This window comes from Falco peregrinus, chromosome 6 (genome assembly GCF_023634155.1).
Source record: "Falco peregrinus isolate bFalPer1 chromosome 6, bFalPer1.pri, whole genome shotgun sequence".
Taxonomy (NCBI): Eukaryota; Metazoa; Chordata; class Aves; order Falconiformes; family Falconidae; genus Falco; species Falco peregrinus.
The window spans coordinates 29753406-29769651 of record NC_073726.1 but is presented as its reverse complement, the minus strand read 5'-3'; positions in this window follow the sequence as shown (position 1 = coordinate 29769651).

Genomic DNA, 16246 nt, shown 5'->3' with positions numbered 1-16246 from the left:
GCAGCTTGGACCACAAGCGCAGCTTCTCAACAAGCTGAATTTTTCCTTTTGTTGCAAAAGGTCTTTTTTCGGCAGATGAGCTGAGATCCACTCCCTCTTGCACGCAGCCATTTGCTTTCAAGCAGCAGATCTCAGCGTAGGTGGATAATAGCCACGAAGATTTTACTAGAAACGGTGAGTTCTTATCCTAGCAAGAACACGCTATGTGCAGTCAGTTGTACGGGAAGGAACGGTGACCCCAGGTGGCTAATTGCTACAAGCACAGTTTGCAGGAGAAAGACTCGTAACTCGGCATTTAGGCCTTTTAAAGGTCAGAATAAAAACCGTTACTGCTGGCGAGAGCAATTAGTTAGGTCAGCTTTGTTAAACAGGTCAGCTGGTGGAACGATTCCAGGAAAAACCAGTGCCGCTTCTTGCAAGGAACTGCCCCAAAGCAGAGCGGGGTGGCGACTGGAGGGACCCAGCAAGGGTGAAAGTGATCTAGAGGTAAAAATAAAATAAAAAACAAAAAGTAAAAATAAAACCAGGGGATTGGGGGGGGGGGGGGGGGGGGGGGGGGGGAGGCGGGACAGGACGACACGACAACATAACTAGCATTATAATTTAGATTATTAACATCAGATGTTATCAACAGAGGTGTGTGGCAATAAAGGAGGGGAAGCACTGTGAAAACTTGGTGGGAACCTGGAGAGTGATGGAGGGAAACAGGAGCAGCTTGAACATCCAGGAAGGTGTAGGGGGAAAAGCAGGTGCTGGTGCCTCTGTTGCTTGTTGACTTTCTTCCACTGATCGCCAGATTTTGCTGCTCAGAGTAGTCTTCTCTTTCAGCAGAGAGCTGGGAGGGAAAGGCCTGTCACATGGCCCAGGTCACCACAGACAAGATTATGAAGATTATTTTTATACCATGCCACGTGACCAAGAAAGATGCAGAAATGGAGTTGCCAGGGAGTAAAACACAGACACAGCTCCAGCCTTCTTTAGGTCTAGATTTAGCAAGGGCTTTTCAAAATTCTGCAAGTGCTTTTAAAACTCTTAGTGCACAAACTCATTTGGTCTGGAGGTCTGGAGGTAGCAGAGGCTGTAGGCAGATTCTCCAGTGTATCGGGTGCAGTTTTATCTGATGAACAGAAACCAGGATCATTCAGAAGCTGGGGAGAAAACAGGCATTCATAGAGGTGTGTATCGAGATCTCCTGAGACTTAGGAGACATGTCCCCTTTAAATCAACATCTCAAATAAAACAACGGGTATTGAATTTTCAGTTGGGCATTGATTATTTTATAAATCCAATGATGTTTCAAGGAAAAATCAGCCAGCTTTAAAAAAGGACAACACTAGGATCTTGTTGCAGCCCTTCCCAGTTCAAAGCAGTGATAAATATCCACATAACTCACTAAAATAAGCAAGCTTTGTTGTCTTCCTTTAATTCAGTTATCCTGTTCTGAATCACACTTACATGAGCCCTCTATTCAGGGGAGTAACACTTCATATGGACCTTGCCAGGAGCATGTGTGGGTGGCTCTAATAGCTAACTAAACTCTGTTAATCAGTAAATTGCTTATACATCCTTGAAATTATGGTAATGGTGGTTGTAAACTCACTTTATTTTTTTTAACTTGGGAGGAACTGTATTGAGAATTTTACCTTAAGCATGGGATATATTACTACTCTGTGAACAGCTGAAGCTCAAATAGCTAGGTTTTGCACTTAAATAGGCCACCCTTGGCTTTGTTTACAGACTACCTAGAGGGCTATGTTTAGTATTTCCAAGAAAAGATATTAAAGATGCCATGCACAAGAGCCCTTCCCATCTTCCACAGCAGCACCCAGCTCCGCTGCAAAGCAGGGGTGTGAGGAAGTCCCAGTTATACCATATACTAGAAATGATCATTAGAAATTTTTCACCCAACCTCATTATTTAGAACAGTCGAACTGTTTTAACTGCTTTTTATTTCCTATAAAAGTGAGACAGAGCTGACATGAGGCACACAAACTTTGCATCTTAAGTGGAGCATATTTACAAGGTCAACAAGGATTTAGGTTCAAGTCACGAGAGTTGCATGGTCAACATAGTAGTCAAAGTTCCCCCTTGAGTCAATGGAAAAAGTCAACAAGTGCATCTAGAGAGTGATTCACCTCCTCTTCTGGACATCTACCTCTACTGGATGAATCACCCATCTGAGCTTCTCTCCCTCCCTTCCATCTGCAGACAACTGTTAAACCAGCATAACTAGTTTAAACCAAACACAAGTCTTTCAGACAGCTGCAGCTGAATGAGACAAAACCACCCTGCAAAACTGTACTGAATTTGAAAAGAGTATTTAAATTGCTTATTTACTGACTGAGAACAGTCTTCCCTGTCAAACACCCTGAACGTAGTTCATTATACTCTTATTAACTATTCCTTTCACGGATGCAAAGTTCTGTGATAAATATGTGAGGACCATAAAACTGCAAAGGACCTCGAGGGTCCAGTATTCAGTGTTGGGCTAAATCCGTCAAACAAATCACTCTGTGTGGTTTACCATCTCAAAAATTGGAGGGGATGTGTGCATTGAAAAGTTCCTACTCCTCAGCAGGTACCAGAAGGGTTTCATCCTCCAGCCTGAAGTGGAGAGCAAGATTCTACAGCTGTCATTCTTCTGTGTTTATCATACTTCTCACCATAGCTTTCTCCATGAATATTTGTTACGCTAAGGCTCACTTCTATCAAATTAAGAATATGGGCCTTTAGTTCACATCCACAGAGACAAAGGAAATTCCGGGTTTTTCTGAAACACAAAGTGCTTTGAATCAAACTCTCTGTTGGAAAAACAGCTCTGAGATGTGTATGAAAGAACAGACTAGTATGAAGACCTCAGTGCAATGCAGGGATCCTAAAGATCTTTCTGTGTGAAAGAGAAAAACACAAAAAAGAGCCACCCTCACTGGCCAGTAAGAGCAACCTCTTAAACCTGAAGGTTTATACAAATCAGTACAAGAAGCATGAGAACAGCCTTGCTGGATCAGGCCAATGGTGCCTCAAGCCAAGCCTTTTACCTGCAGCAACAGCAGCAGGAGATGCTAGTCTAGGAGGGCACTTGACCTAGGCTGCTTCCAAGCCCCTCATTTCTCCAGGTGTCCATGGTTTTTGCATGAAATGCTGCTTTTCTGCCCATGCCTTTTGGCCCTATTTATGGACCTGCTGTCCATCAGTGGTGTCATTCCCATTTGAACCTGTGTGCTGGTTTTGGCTGGCATAATTGACTTTGTAGTAGCTGGTATGAGGCTGTCTTTTCGATTTGTGCTGGAAACAGTGAATACAGGGATGTTTTTGTTATTGCTGAACAGTGCTGACACGAAGTTGAGGCCTTTTCTGTCCCTCACCCCAACCCACCAGTAAGCAAGCTGGGGGGCACAAGCAGTTGGGAGGGGACACAGCCGGGACAGCCGACCCCCACCGACCAGAGAGACATTCCATACCATATGGTGTCATGCTCAGCATATGAGCTAGGGGGGAGGTTGGCAGGGGGCCGCTGCCTGGGGACTGCCTGGGCATCGGTTGGTTGGTGGTGAGCAATGGTTTTCATTTGCATCACTTGTCTTTCTTGGGTTTTATTTCTCTCTCTTTGTTATTTTCCTTTTCATTACATTATTACAATTATGATTATCTTTCAATTATTAGACCTTTTTTATCTCAACCCACAAGTTTTCTCACTTTTACGCTTCCAATTCTCTCCTGCATTCCTCTGCGGGGCAGTGAGTGAGCCGCTGCATGGGGCTGAGCTGCTGGCTGGGGTTAAGCCATGACAACCTGCCAGTGCTCCTGGCCTCCACAGCCTCCTCTGGCAGCAAGCTAAAGGACCCGTCCTGCAAATAAAGGACTCCTTTTATCTGTTTTAAACTGATGTTCTACTGAATGTCTCCAAGTTCTGCTGTTGTGGGATTTGGTGGCTTATGGTCTATATTCACCATATCACCCACCTTCGTGGTACAGTTAACCTACCCACATCCTCCCCTTCTCCATGTTGAACAGCCCTAGACCTTTGCTGCCTCTCCTTGTAAAGCAAATGCTCCAATCCCATGGTTATTTTAGTTGTCTTCCTCTGGACTTTCTCCAGTTCCACTATGTCCTTTTGGAGATGCAGAAAGCACAATGGCTCCGGCTACCCCACATGTAGGCCCACCAAGGTTTTATATGGCAGCAAAATTATCTTCTCTGTCCCATTCCCAGTGACAACACCCAACATCATGTTGGCTTTTTCGGCCATTGGTGCTGTTCTCCAAAATCATCAGGTTAGTATGCAACAACAGCCAAAACATCCCCCCAGTACTTCCCTGTGGGAATCAAACAACAAGCACATTATTATTACAATAAAGCAGTGTTTAATTAGCAGATCTGGAAGAGAATTTGTAAACTTACTCTCCTCAGACTTAGTGTCGGGCTGAGTTTCCAGCTTACGTTGAAAACTCTTGATATGTTTAGTTTCCATGTAGTGAATACTGCCACAATGCCATTAACACAGCGATGCCTAGGTTGGGATGTTTAATACTTCCCCATGCAAATACAGCCGCATAATACAGATAACTTTCTTCTAGAGATATTCTTATTTGCAATCATCATTGCTCTGGTTTGAGCAGAAAAATTTCAGGATCTTAAAATAAACTGATAAGTGAAGTATATTATTGTGTGATCATATTTGTTCCTTCCTTTCTCCTTTTTAGTACCATCAAGTTATAGTTAATCAGGCGTACTCAATCCTACAAAGCGCACAAGCCTTAAGAAAGCCTCTGTAGTGAGCTCCTTCCCCAAGACACCCTGTCTCTTTGCTCGACTTTAGTAAGAATTTTTACACTATCTGTCAATTTAGGGAAAATAACCTAGTTGAATTACAGGGTGAGTAAAAAATTGATTGGAAAAACCCTGAAAAGAAAGTGCCTTAAAATGGTTCAAAAGTGCGTCTAATGGAAGAGCATATTGAGCGGCACCGATTAAATGTCAGACAAGAAGGATGTATTGAAAGATGTTCTCCAGGTTATTATGTGGGTCTGAGGCTTTTCAGGTTTTTTTAACAGTTATCTGAATGATGACTATAGACAATCTTTACTGCATTTGCAGCAGATGCTAAGCCAGGAGAGATCATGCGTATATTAGAGGTCAGGAAAGAAATTCAAAGTTACCTCAATACACTAGACAAAAAAAGTAGGATGCAATTTAAAGAATAAGTGCAAGCTTTATATGTAGGCAGAATAAAAAAGCCTGTGAAATGGAGTACTGGTGTCACTGGTTAGATAGCTTTTCTGAAAATGAACCAGGGGTTATGTGCAGAAGGCCAACTGGCAATGTCACATGGAAAAAATGTAAATCTAATTCTGAAATATACAACATATGCAAAATAATCCCTTGTTTTATGCTTTGACAATAAAGCCATGGATGGAATGCTGTGCCCAGCTGTGGGCACTACACATTGAGAAAAACTCGGACCAGCAGAAGGCAGTTCAGAGGAAAGCAATGATAATGACAATGACAAGGGGGTCTAGAAAACATTTCTTAAAAGGAAAGACTGGATAACCTGAGACTGTCTGAGGAACGGTGATGGAGAAGGGGGCAAGATAACAGCCTTCAGCAGTGATAGAGATGGAGCCAATTGTGCCTAGGCATGGACTAGGAGACCCTCAAGTTTCCTTCCAGCACTGCAGTCTTGGGTCTGGTAAAGACTGTGCTCTTCACTCTCACTTTCCAGACTGCCAGCCCAGTGAGCTGCAGCCCGTGCTTTAACCCTATCACTTACAGTCAGAGAAAGTCCTTCTGCATCATCCTTAGCTCTCACTTGCCATCTAACCCATCCCCAAGCAGTCTTAGAACCTGACTGATTTTTGTACCAGTTAAACCTTCTTTAGCCCAGAAAAGAGCTGCACCTTCAGTTTTAAAGGGCTCTGTGCCTGTACTAAATGAACAAATGCACATTTTGCATAACTTAACAGCATTGTCGCCATAAAAGTCAGTCAGAAACTACATACTATCCACCTTGGGTGTTGGCTATGTAATATTTGCCTTTGCCTAACCAAGAAGGCGGCTTTCTTACCTATCTGATATCTAGGTACCAAAGGTGGAGTCCTGCCCGTGGGGCACAGCAGCCCCCGGCAGCTGCGGGCTGGGGGCAGGGGGCTGGGAACTGCCCGGGGGAAAGGGCCGGGGGGGCTGGGCACAGCCGCTGGGCAGGAGCCCCCAGCGTGCCCAGGTGGCCAAGGGGGCCAGCAGCGCCCTGGCCGCTGTCAGAAGCGCTGTGGCCGGCAGGGCCGGGGCAGTGCCCGTCCCCCTGTGCTGGGCACCGGTGCGGCCGCCCCTCGGGGCCTGGGCTCAGGGTCGGGCCCCTCAGGGCAGGGGGGACGCAGAGGGGCTGGAGCGTGTCCAGAGCCAGGCAGGGGCTGGGGCAGGGGCTGGGGGGGGGGCGGCGAGGGGAGCTGGGGGGGTCAGCCTGGAGAGGGGGGGCTCAGGGGCACCTGGTGGCTCCCTACAGCTGCCCGGCAGGGGCTGTAGGCAGGGGGGGTCGGTCTCTGCTCCCAGGGAACAAGTGACAGGACACAGGGAACCGGCCTCACGTTGTGCCAGGGGAAGTCTAGATTGGATATTAGGAAAAATGTCTTCACGGAAAGGGTGGCCGAGCGTTGGAACAGGCTGCCCAGGGAGGTGGTGGAGTCACCATCCCTGGAGGTGTTTAAAAAACCTGTAGATGCGGTGCTCAGGGACATGGTTTAGTGATGGGCTTGGCAGTGCTGGGTTAATGGTTGGACTTGATGATCTCAAAGGTCTTTTCCAACCTAAGTGACTCTATGGTTTTATAATTTCTTTGGAGACTCATATGGGGGACAAACACCTGAGCTGGCTGTCTAGACTCCTATTACCATCAATGAAGACAAGAAGACTCAACTAGGGCAGGGCTGTATCTTAAAAAAGATGTTTAAGTAGGTCGGATGGAACGTGCCCTGTAGGTGTTTGGTTTTCCCTATTGAAAATAAAGAGGATCTAGATGGTGAACTGACACACAGATACCCTTTATTACAGGCATCTAAAATCAGAGGAGATGAACCTGACCTCCAGCTAGTTTTAAAACACAGACTGTTACATTATACTATTGCCATCCCACCTTTGGCCCTTATATTACCAAATGAACTTCCCATGGCTGAAGACTAGCATTAGAAATCTTGCTGCTGCATGTCATAAGGCATCTTTCTACCTCTCTTTAGTTTTATGAGCTGGGTAGATGCTTCTGTTTAGGAAAGCAAAGTTCAGTGCCTTCCTCTAGCTCAGTGATGGCACAGTTAATCTCAGCTGTATGAATTTTGTTGAGTCAGCTATGAATTTACCACCTCATAGGAAGCTGTTGTAGATGTTCCAAGAAATGGGGCTAAACACTACCCCACAGAAATAAATGTAAACAGTTGCATTTCAGTTCTTAGATGAATCTTGCACCTTTTCCCTAAGAGGAAAAAAAAACCAAACCAAACTTCTCAACGGTACGGACTTTGAGGACTCCTTACAGAAATGCAAAAAGAACATCTAAATGCAAATAGTAGTGATATGAAAAATTTACAGAAGTTCTTCAGCTAGAGTAACGTGGAGGTTTCTAAATCTAACCACTAACCAAGAAATGTTAGTGTATGAGTGAGAAAATTGGTGTGGTCCTCAGGAAGGAAGTATAGAGTGAGAAAATGAAAAGGTGATTTAGAAAAGGTCAGGATACATTTTTCATCAGCCATGCTAAAGAAACAGAAAACAATACGAGTTTTTCCTCCTTGAGCATAAATTATTAAAGCTGACCCTTTTATTCACTGCAGAATAAGGATTCATTCCATGTGTTTTGCTCTTAATGAGGCTCAGGACTTTTTTACAACATTTTTTTAATGAATCCCCAAGTTCTGACAGTATCAAGAGCAATCCTTCAAATTGCTGCCAGAGTAACTCAGGCTGAGTTTATGCTACAAAAGTCAGACCTCATGTTTCAGGACATTATTTTAGAATCATAATTTCCTGTGGTTGCTCTGGGATTTTCTTTGTAGGATGTTTTTCTAATGCACCTTCAGCTGTTCTCAAATAGTGCAGTGACACCAGCATTCAAGGTGTTGTAGATGAAGGCAATCTAACATGGGGCAAGTAAGCATTGTTCTGGCTAACAATGGAGCACTAATGCTGGTCAACAGAGCTGGACATCTGCAGAGAGAAACTTATGGGTGAAGTATTAAATAAATAGCTAACTGGTGGCTATCCTTTCCATCACATTAGATTTCCATGACCCATTTTGTTACTGTTACCCTTGTACCGTATTCATGGACCGAGCACTATTTGTGCAGTGGAGAAGGTTGGGGTTGACGTGAAGACGTTGGGATTAGCAAAAGACCATGAGATGATGGATGTCTGAGGTGCAAAGCTCTGAGTAACCCAACAGGCCTGTTGAGGATTTCAAAGCACTCCATCTCTTTCTCTAGAGGGAAGCTTGGCTGCCAGACAAGATAACACTTTGGGATGAACAAGGTTGTTTTCACCTTTTCTCACTTAATATTAGAAGTTGATGTAGATGCAGACTTCTGAGTTAGTCACCTGTTTGCCATTGCAGTCAATGGAGAGCAGCAGATGTAGTTCAGATGATGTATGTTAGATGTTTGCCTTAGGGGGAGATGAACTTCACTGCAGAAGCATATGCTTCTCTGCACCGGCTACTAACAAGCCAAACACCCAAATGCTGCAGATGTCACATTTGGTCTGAGGATATCCACCAAACCTCCCACCTGGTTTTTGAGTGTTACAAACTGCTGAAATTGGCAGCAAATATTGCCCTGTGTTGCCTTGGTGTCTATAACTGTCTCCCAGTGCTCTGGGTCCTTGCCAAAAATAACTTCCCTACCGTCAGATTTATACCCTTCACTCAGATGAGCTAGCATGTTTGTCAAATATCCCAGATCCAGACCCTATCACCAACCCCACCATCTCTCTGGCTCTTGTGGTATAGTGCACATGTTATAAATACTGGAGCACATCGGAGTTTGGGGCTGAGCTCTGGGCAACATCGCTCTTCAAGGTGAATACAACTAAAACTGAAAGCAATGGACTGCAGCAAGCGAATCTGTAGTATTGAAAGGTTTGAGATGTCCACACCAGTCCTAACACTTGAGCTGTTCAGGGCTTCCAATGGTGAGTGCCTCTCTGGTGCTTGGAAGAAGGAAGGAGAAAGGTGACCTAGACAGGGTCAAGCTGACTGTAAAGCATGCTAATGAAGTGCAGGAGTTATTTCCATAAAGCAGTTCATATTTCATGCCCTGCAGCTGTTCTTCAAAAAAAACCCTAGCAGCTATTTATCAGGCTGTTCAACAGAAGTATGCTTATCCCACGGAAGTTCTCCTCTGACCTTCATAAATTGAACTGTCCACACTTTATAACCAGACCCTGTTGTATCACCTGCATCCATCCAGCCAAGGGAACTGCCTGCCCTGTGGTTGGCTTTGGAGGTTGCAGAGGAGTCACTCGTGTGGGGCAAATGGCCTCAAACTTTCTCCCCAAGGCCAAGACAAAGCTCGTTGTAACCAGAAAGCATTCAGTGCTGAAAAAAGTGTCCTCACCCCAAGACTCTGAGCTCAGACAGCGAGTGCAATGGGCTTTGAATCTGGTTGCATTTCCCAACTGCACAAGAAATGTGCAAACTTTGCGGGAGACCACTTTCATCCAGCAGAATCCCATCACATGTGGGATGGTCTCCAAAGGGTACGGCAACACTGCAGGCAAGAAATGGGATGGAAAATCAACATGTGGGATCTTTTATATCTCTTCTGGGCACAGGGACACTTTCTTCTCTATTGACACCTCTGATTGTCACAGTTCAGCCCTTCTGAAGTCCTATTTTGATCACCACATGTTGATAACCATAGACAGCCCTACAGGAGAACAGGGTCCTAGGAAGAAAGTATTAAACAATCTTACAATTCCAGGCTCTGTCCTAAGGAGCATAGTCCAAGCTCCTAAACTTCTTGATTTCTAATTCCCAGAGATCAACATTTCTTCATCTGGTGAGTTTGACTTGCAACTGTAGCTTTCTTTTAAGATAGGAGATCATTCAAAATACACAATTTTTAAAGCAGAAGAAAGAAGTGTCTGAAAGCAAGTATTTTGGGGATGAGGGAGTTCACATAGCTTCATGTTACGCCGAGTTTCGTGACACTTGTGTTGAAGCAGTGAAAAGAGGACAAGATTTCCCAGAGCTGATTTACTTCCCATCAGTCAGACTGCTCCTCACTCAGATGCCCTCATGAACATCTTCATTACGTCTGTTACTTGCATGATAAAAAGAGTAGCACTCAAAATAAAAAAAAATCTCCATCTGCCGTTTTCATGGTGAGCAAGTGGAAAACATGAAATATTTGACGTGACTAATAAAAGCCAGACGCTGAGCCTCCTCAATTTGGAGTGTTTTATCAGCTCATTTAAAGCTAGAAGAGGAAAGCACTCCAGACACTATGCCAGATACAGCTCAGATGCTATAGAAAGAACAGATAAAGGATAATATGAAAATATAAATTATAGCAGAAGGATAGTATCTACCTGCTTGGCTGTTTAGTGTCCAAACTGTGTCCACCAAGGTGATTGTATCATCTCTCTTAAGTGGAATCAAAAAGATTAAGAAATTAAAGACTTGTATCAAGACATTAAAATGAATGTTCCCTTTCCCAGTTCTTGGCCCAGACGTTGTTATGTATAGCTTGCTCCTTTTTCCACTTTATCAAGTTCTGCAGTGCAGCAAAGGCCAGACTTGGAATCTTCCTGCTATGTCTTCAATGGGCACTGCCCTAGAGCGTGGCTAAATCAGTCAGAGAGGGAAGAGAGAGAAGAAAACACGGAGAAACTGGACAGGTATCAAGGACATGGCTTGCTTCAGCTCAGCACAAAACCAGCACCTCTCACTGTGGCTCAGTGTGGCCAGCAGTGCCAGTCAGCATTAACGTACTGTATAATTCTGAGCTGAAGAAACTCAGAAGAAAAAAACTGTCCTTCAGGTAGGAGGCAACTGCACCTGTTGTAATGCAAATGGTTTTGCGCTGGGGTTGCTGTGGCATTCCAGTGGTCATGCACAGCCAAACCTCAGCTTCTTATGCTCCCTGAAAAATCACATTGTAGAGCAGAGCTGCTGGTACCGATTCACCACCATGAGCGTTGCCACAGGCTCCCCATGGTGGCACAGCCTGGCTCTGCCCTGGGAAGGCTCCATCCCAGCAACATCCAGCTCCAACAGTGGGCTTTAAAATGACAAATTGTAACCAACACATGCAACTGAGAAAGCAGATGTGCTAAGAGAGGGAGAGCTTCATGAGAAAGACTTGCTGTCAAAGGCAACAAGCATCAGAAGGATGAGGCCAGAGGAGACAGCTAATTTTGGCTCCTCCACTAACTCCAAATGTGGCCTGGGGAAGTGACTCCCCTGCCTTCCCCACTGCCTCACACCTGTAGGCTGTTAACAATAAATTGTTGATAACAATCTCTATTGTAACTGCAGCATGTCTCCATGTTCTCCTGCTTAAAGTCATGCACCCTTTGAGAAAAGACAGTACTTTAAAAGTCTTAATTTGGAGCACCACCTCCTAATGCTGAATAGCTAGAAAGCAACTGAGCAGAAGCTCAGTCAAAAGGTTTCCTACTTTATATTAAAAAAGAAAGAGAGAAGAGCTTCATTTGTTTTTGCTTCAGGAAGCTCTCTGCACCAACAGAGAAGAAAGTCCCTTTCTAAAATAACAAGAAATTCATTAGCATTTCTTGTACTTTTTTAAGGTCACCATTATAGATATTTTTGATAACACATCCTTTTACGTGCATGTGGTCTGCTCTGACGGCGGAGGTAATGCTGTTTACAAGGCTGTTACCTGAAGAGTGGGGTTGGTGTTTTTTTCTGATGTCTTCTTTGTTTTTCAGGAACAGAAGGATGGACAGTGCTCACACCTGGCTCATTGCTTGCTTATGGTTAAGGTCTTGGAAAGACACTTGGAAAGAGTGTACGAGGAAAAACAAAAGACATGGCGAACATTGCCATATTTAAAAAGATGAAAGCTCAGTGTTTGGCCTCCTTCATTTGCCTTCCATGATGCTGTAGGACCAGATCATTAAGGACTTCAGGATACTCTACCTCTGCTTACAGTGCTTTTTCTTAGGAAACATAGGAGTTGACAAGCTGGGCTAGATTACCATCAGTGTAGTCCAGTTATGAGGCCCTTTTCCAACAATCAGGATATCTCCAAAGGAAGAGGCAAGAAATCATACCTAGACAAATCAGAATAACCTGGTCCTTAATCCAGTTATGAGTTTGTTTTACAACATACAAAATAAAAGTTTTTTCTCTCTTGCATGAGATGGCATACTCTGAATAAACACATAGCTCTTTGTTTCTTACTACAGGAGTACGTTGCGAATTGTAGAGTTACCAAAAAGTTCAAGGCACACAAACTATTTTATCAAATGAAAACTATGAACAAAAATAACTCCTGGGACATAAGGTAGCATATGGAAACTGTCCCAGTAAACTAAGAAAGTGCTGTTCCATGGACTAGAAATGTCTTATAGAGATGATTCACCACCTGGCCATGGACCATGCTTGAAAACTTCCTAGGCATCTCAGTTTTAGATAGCTAAAATTGGATGAGATTAATTGTAATTGTATGAGACATCTTACCTGATCTTATATGTCCATATATCCAATACACACAGTCTGATTCTGAGATGGGAACTATCATTGCTAAACAGCTGGAAAATGCTGCCTGGAGCTTGCTGAAGGTCTGGATCCTCCAGCAGAATCCCATCATTTAGACCAGACTGGTCCATTCACAACGTCAAGGATGAGGATGTTCCAATATACCCGTCTCTGCATCAAGCACCTCTGTGGCAGAGATGATCTTGAAGGTTGATGTGTAAGTCTTCTAGGACTACTCTAAACCAGCAGATCTTCATTCAACAGATTCTGAATATCAGAAGCTTTATCTTACCTTCAAAAATTCACCTAGAATATCAATGCTATTGGACATACTTCAGGGCCAAGGATACTGTGCATTACACACACAGGAAGAAAGCCACAGAAGAAACAGAAGAGAACATGTCCTAGCACAAAAAGCTGCATGCACAGAAAATAAGTTGAACTTCTGTTAAGCTGGCAATCCTTTGCACGGACTAGGTGAGATTCTGTGGTACCCTTCATAAAAGCAACCTTTTAAGTTATGTGAAATCATCAGCTTGGGTGAAATCATCCCATAACTGGAGACCAGCAATTCCATAAGGAGGTCTGAATCCATCCTAAAGACGATGGACATACTGGAGAGAGTCTAGCAAAGGGCCACAAAGATGATGTAGGGACTGGAGCATCTCTCCTGTGAGGAAAGGCTGAGAGAGCTGGGGCTGTTCAGCCTGAAGAAGAAAAGGCTCAGAGGGGTGTTATCAATGTGTATAAATACCTGAAGGGAGGGCACAAAGACAATGGAGCTGGCTCAGTTCTGCTCAGCGGTGCCCAGGGACAGGACCAGAGGCAATGGGCACAAACTGAAGCAGAGAACGCTCCCTCTGAACATCAGGAAGCCTTTTTTTTACTGTGAGGGTGACTGAGCACTGGCACATGTTGCCCAGGGGGGTTGTGGAGTCTCCATCCTCACAAATATTCAAAAGCTGTCTAGACATAGTACTGGGCAACCAAATCTAGGAGACCCTGCTTGAGCAGCTGATTGGACAAGATGCCCTCCAAAGGTCCCTTCTAGCCTCAATCATTCTGTGATTCTGTGAAATCATAACAGCTGTGTTTGCACTAGAGTGTTGGATTGTGTAAGATCATTATTACTAAGAACCCATATATTACTATGTGGGATGTAGGCTGAGGATCAGAAATGAGAGGACTGTTTAAGTGGCCTGCACCTTTTAGATGTCTGCGTAAGATAATCTGGCAAGATATTTTCAGATAGCCATCTTAAGTGCTCTGGCTCTCCATGTAGTCACAAGCAAGAATATAGGGTTCTCTAGAGTGATTCAAAGGGTTCAAGGAAAATATCTAGCTCTCTCCATTGACCTAACAGGTCTTACATAGACATCTGACATGATGCTCCTCTATGGACAACAAGGTGTCACTTGGAATCAGACAATAGGTAGTTCACTGAGGTGAGGCTGAGCAGACGGCTGATTCAGGGAACATGGCACTATCCACTTGCATTTTACAGTACTCGTGCCATTTCTGAGCTAAACAACTAATGGAGGAGAAGGAGGTGGAGAACTTCTTTTGCATATTTTCCCAGTGCTCAAAGCACTTGGTTAGTAATCCAGAGCAAGCCTGGATGCTAAAGTTCTCTCCTTCACCTCATTTCTGTATAACAAGTAACAAAGCCATAGAAATAAGAGATTCATAGGATAACACAGATTGGAAAGGAGAGGTTCAACCTGCCGCTTAACACAAGGTTGGCTATGGGACCTCACCTGGCTTTATTCAGCTGGGGCTTGAAAACCACCAAGGATGGAGACTGCACAACCTCTCTGGGTATCTTAATGCCCACCAATGTGTTATTAACACCAAAAAAATCTGGTTATGCCAAGAATGTCATGATGGCCATCACGACAGGAGCTCAAAGTATTCTCCTTGAACATTAAGTTCTTGAATTCAGCTGTTTTGGACTGAAAACGGTTGTTCATAAGAATCTGATAAAAATCTGCAGCAAGCGGAAGGGTAACCTTACCTATCTCTAAAACGTCAGTACAGATGCATTTCCAGAGCAAAGTTGTATTGCTCAGTAACAACCCACAGTTCTTAGAATGTAATCTCAAATCCAGAATTATATTTCAGTTCAAAAAATGTACCTGTAAATTTGGAAGGAGCTTTCATTCAGATGTTTCAACTGCTGGTGAAAATTGCTGTCTGAGACTCCTGGTTTTGAGTACTCAACTCGAGATGTTTTCATTTGCCCAGAATCCTTCAAATGGTCCCAAGCTGGGCTCTCAGAATGATAGGAAATGCATTAGTGTCACTATTAAACTGTAGTAGATTGAAGCAATGTTTTAGGATGGAAAATCAGAGGAGCTGAATGATTCTGAAAAGGAGTGAGCTCTTTTACATGGGAAAAGGTTTAGTGAATTTAACCAATGGCCTTTCCTGGCATAAAATCTTCAAACCTGGAGACAAGTCTAACAGCGAGGAATCTCCACTGTAGCACTTAACGTCACTTGATCTTTAAAATGGAGTGGCAGCTATTGAAATTTTGAAAAAAAAAATAATGGTTTAACCAAGGTTTGGCTCTGATATAAGAGAAAACTAAAGGAAAGATGGGAATGCTGGACCAAAAGCTTTCACCGCAGGCACACAGAGTAATGGTTGGGAAGGCAAGCAAGCCAGCTTGTAAAGCTGATTTTCTCCTTCTCTTGCAAATACTCCCTTCACTGTTTGCCTTGGCTTCCAAAATCTTTCTCAAAGCTATTAGTTTTAAAGCTGATGACCAATGTAACAGAGGTTTAACTCCCACCCTCCACCCCACCCCACCCCCTGTCTCCTTCATTTTCATAAAATCACAGAATCCTAGAATATCTCAAGTTGGAAAGGACCCATAAGGATCATCGAGTCCAACTCCCAGCAAACACAAAACACCTGAAATCCCTCCAATTTATTGATGCCCCAGACAGTGGGATTTTAAGCATGTAAGAAACCTGTATTTTTGGCACAAAGACACTCTTGATGGCTGATGCAGGGTGATCTGAATAACTTTCTACCCAAATCCTTCCTCTAGCAGAGCAGCACAACCATTTTTTTTCTCTCAGTGACAGCAGACGTCCCATCTGTACCAAGTCTAGTCATGTGTAATATTTTCACTGTTACATTTTCAACATGTTTTCTCAGTTCTTCAAACAAACTTGAGACAGTGACGGTAGGACAAAATGGTCACTTCCTCATTTATAGCATTTTTTTCCCCGTTGCTGGCCAAACAAAAATACTCCACTGCAGTGTCAATAGCAACGGAGCTTTCTTTAGTTGTAATCAAAAATATTGAAATATGTGTGTCAGAAACTTCATCTGTGATGAAGTATTTCTGTTTTGAGACACTTTTTACTCATTTTCATTATGGAACTCAGCCAAAATATGAAACTAGGTAGAAATGTGAAATAAGTAAAAACTAGGTAAAAAAAACCCCACAATTTTCTGGGGGTTTGGGTCATTCTATATACAGCAAAAATACACCATTTTCTTCATCATTTTCACAGTCACATTTTCAGCTGT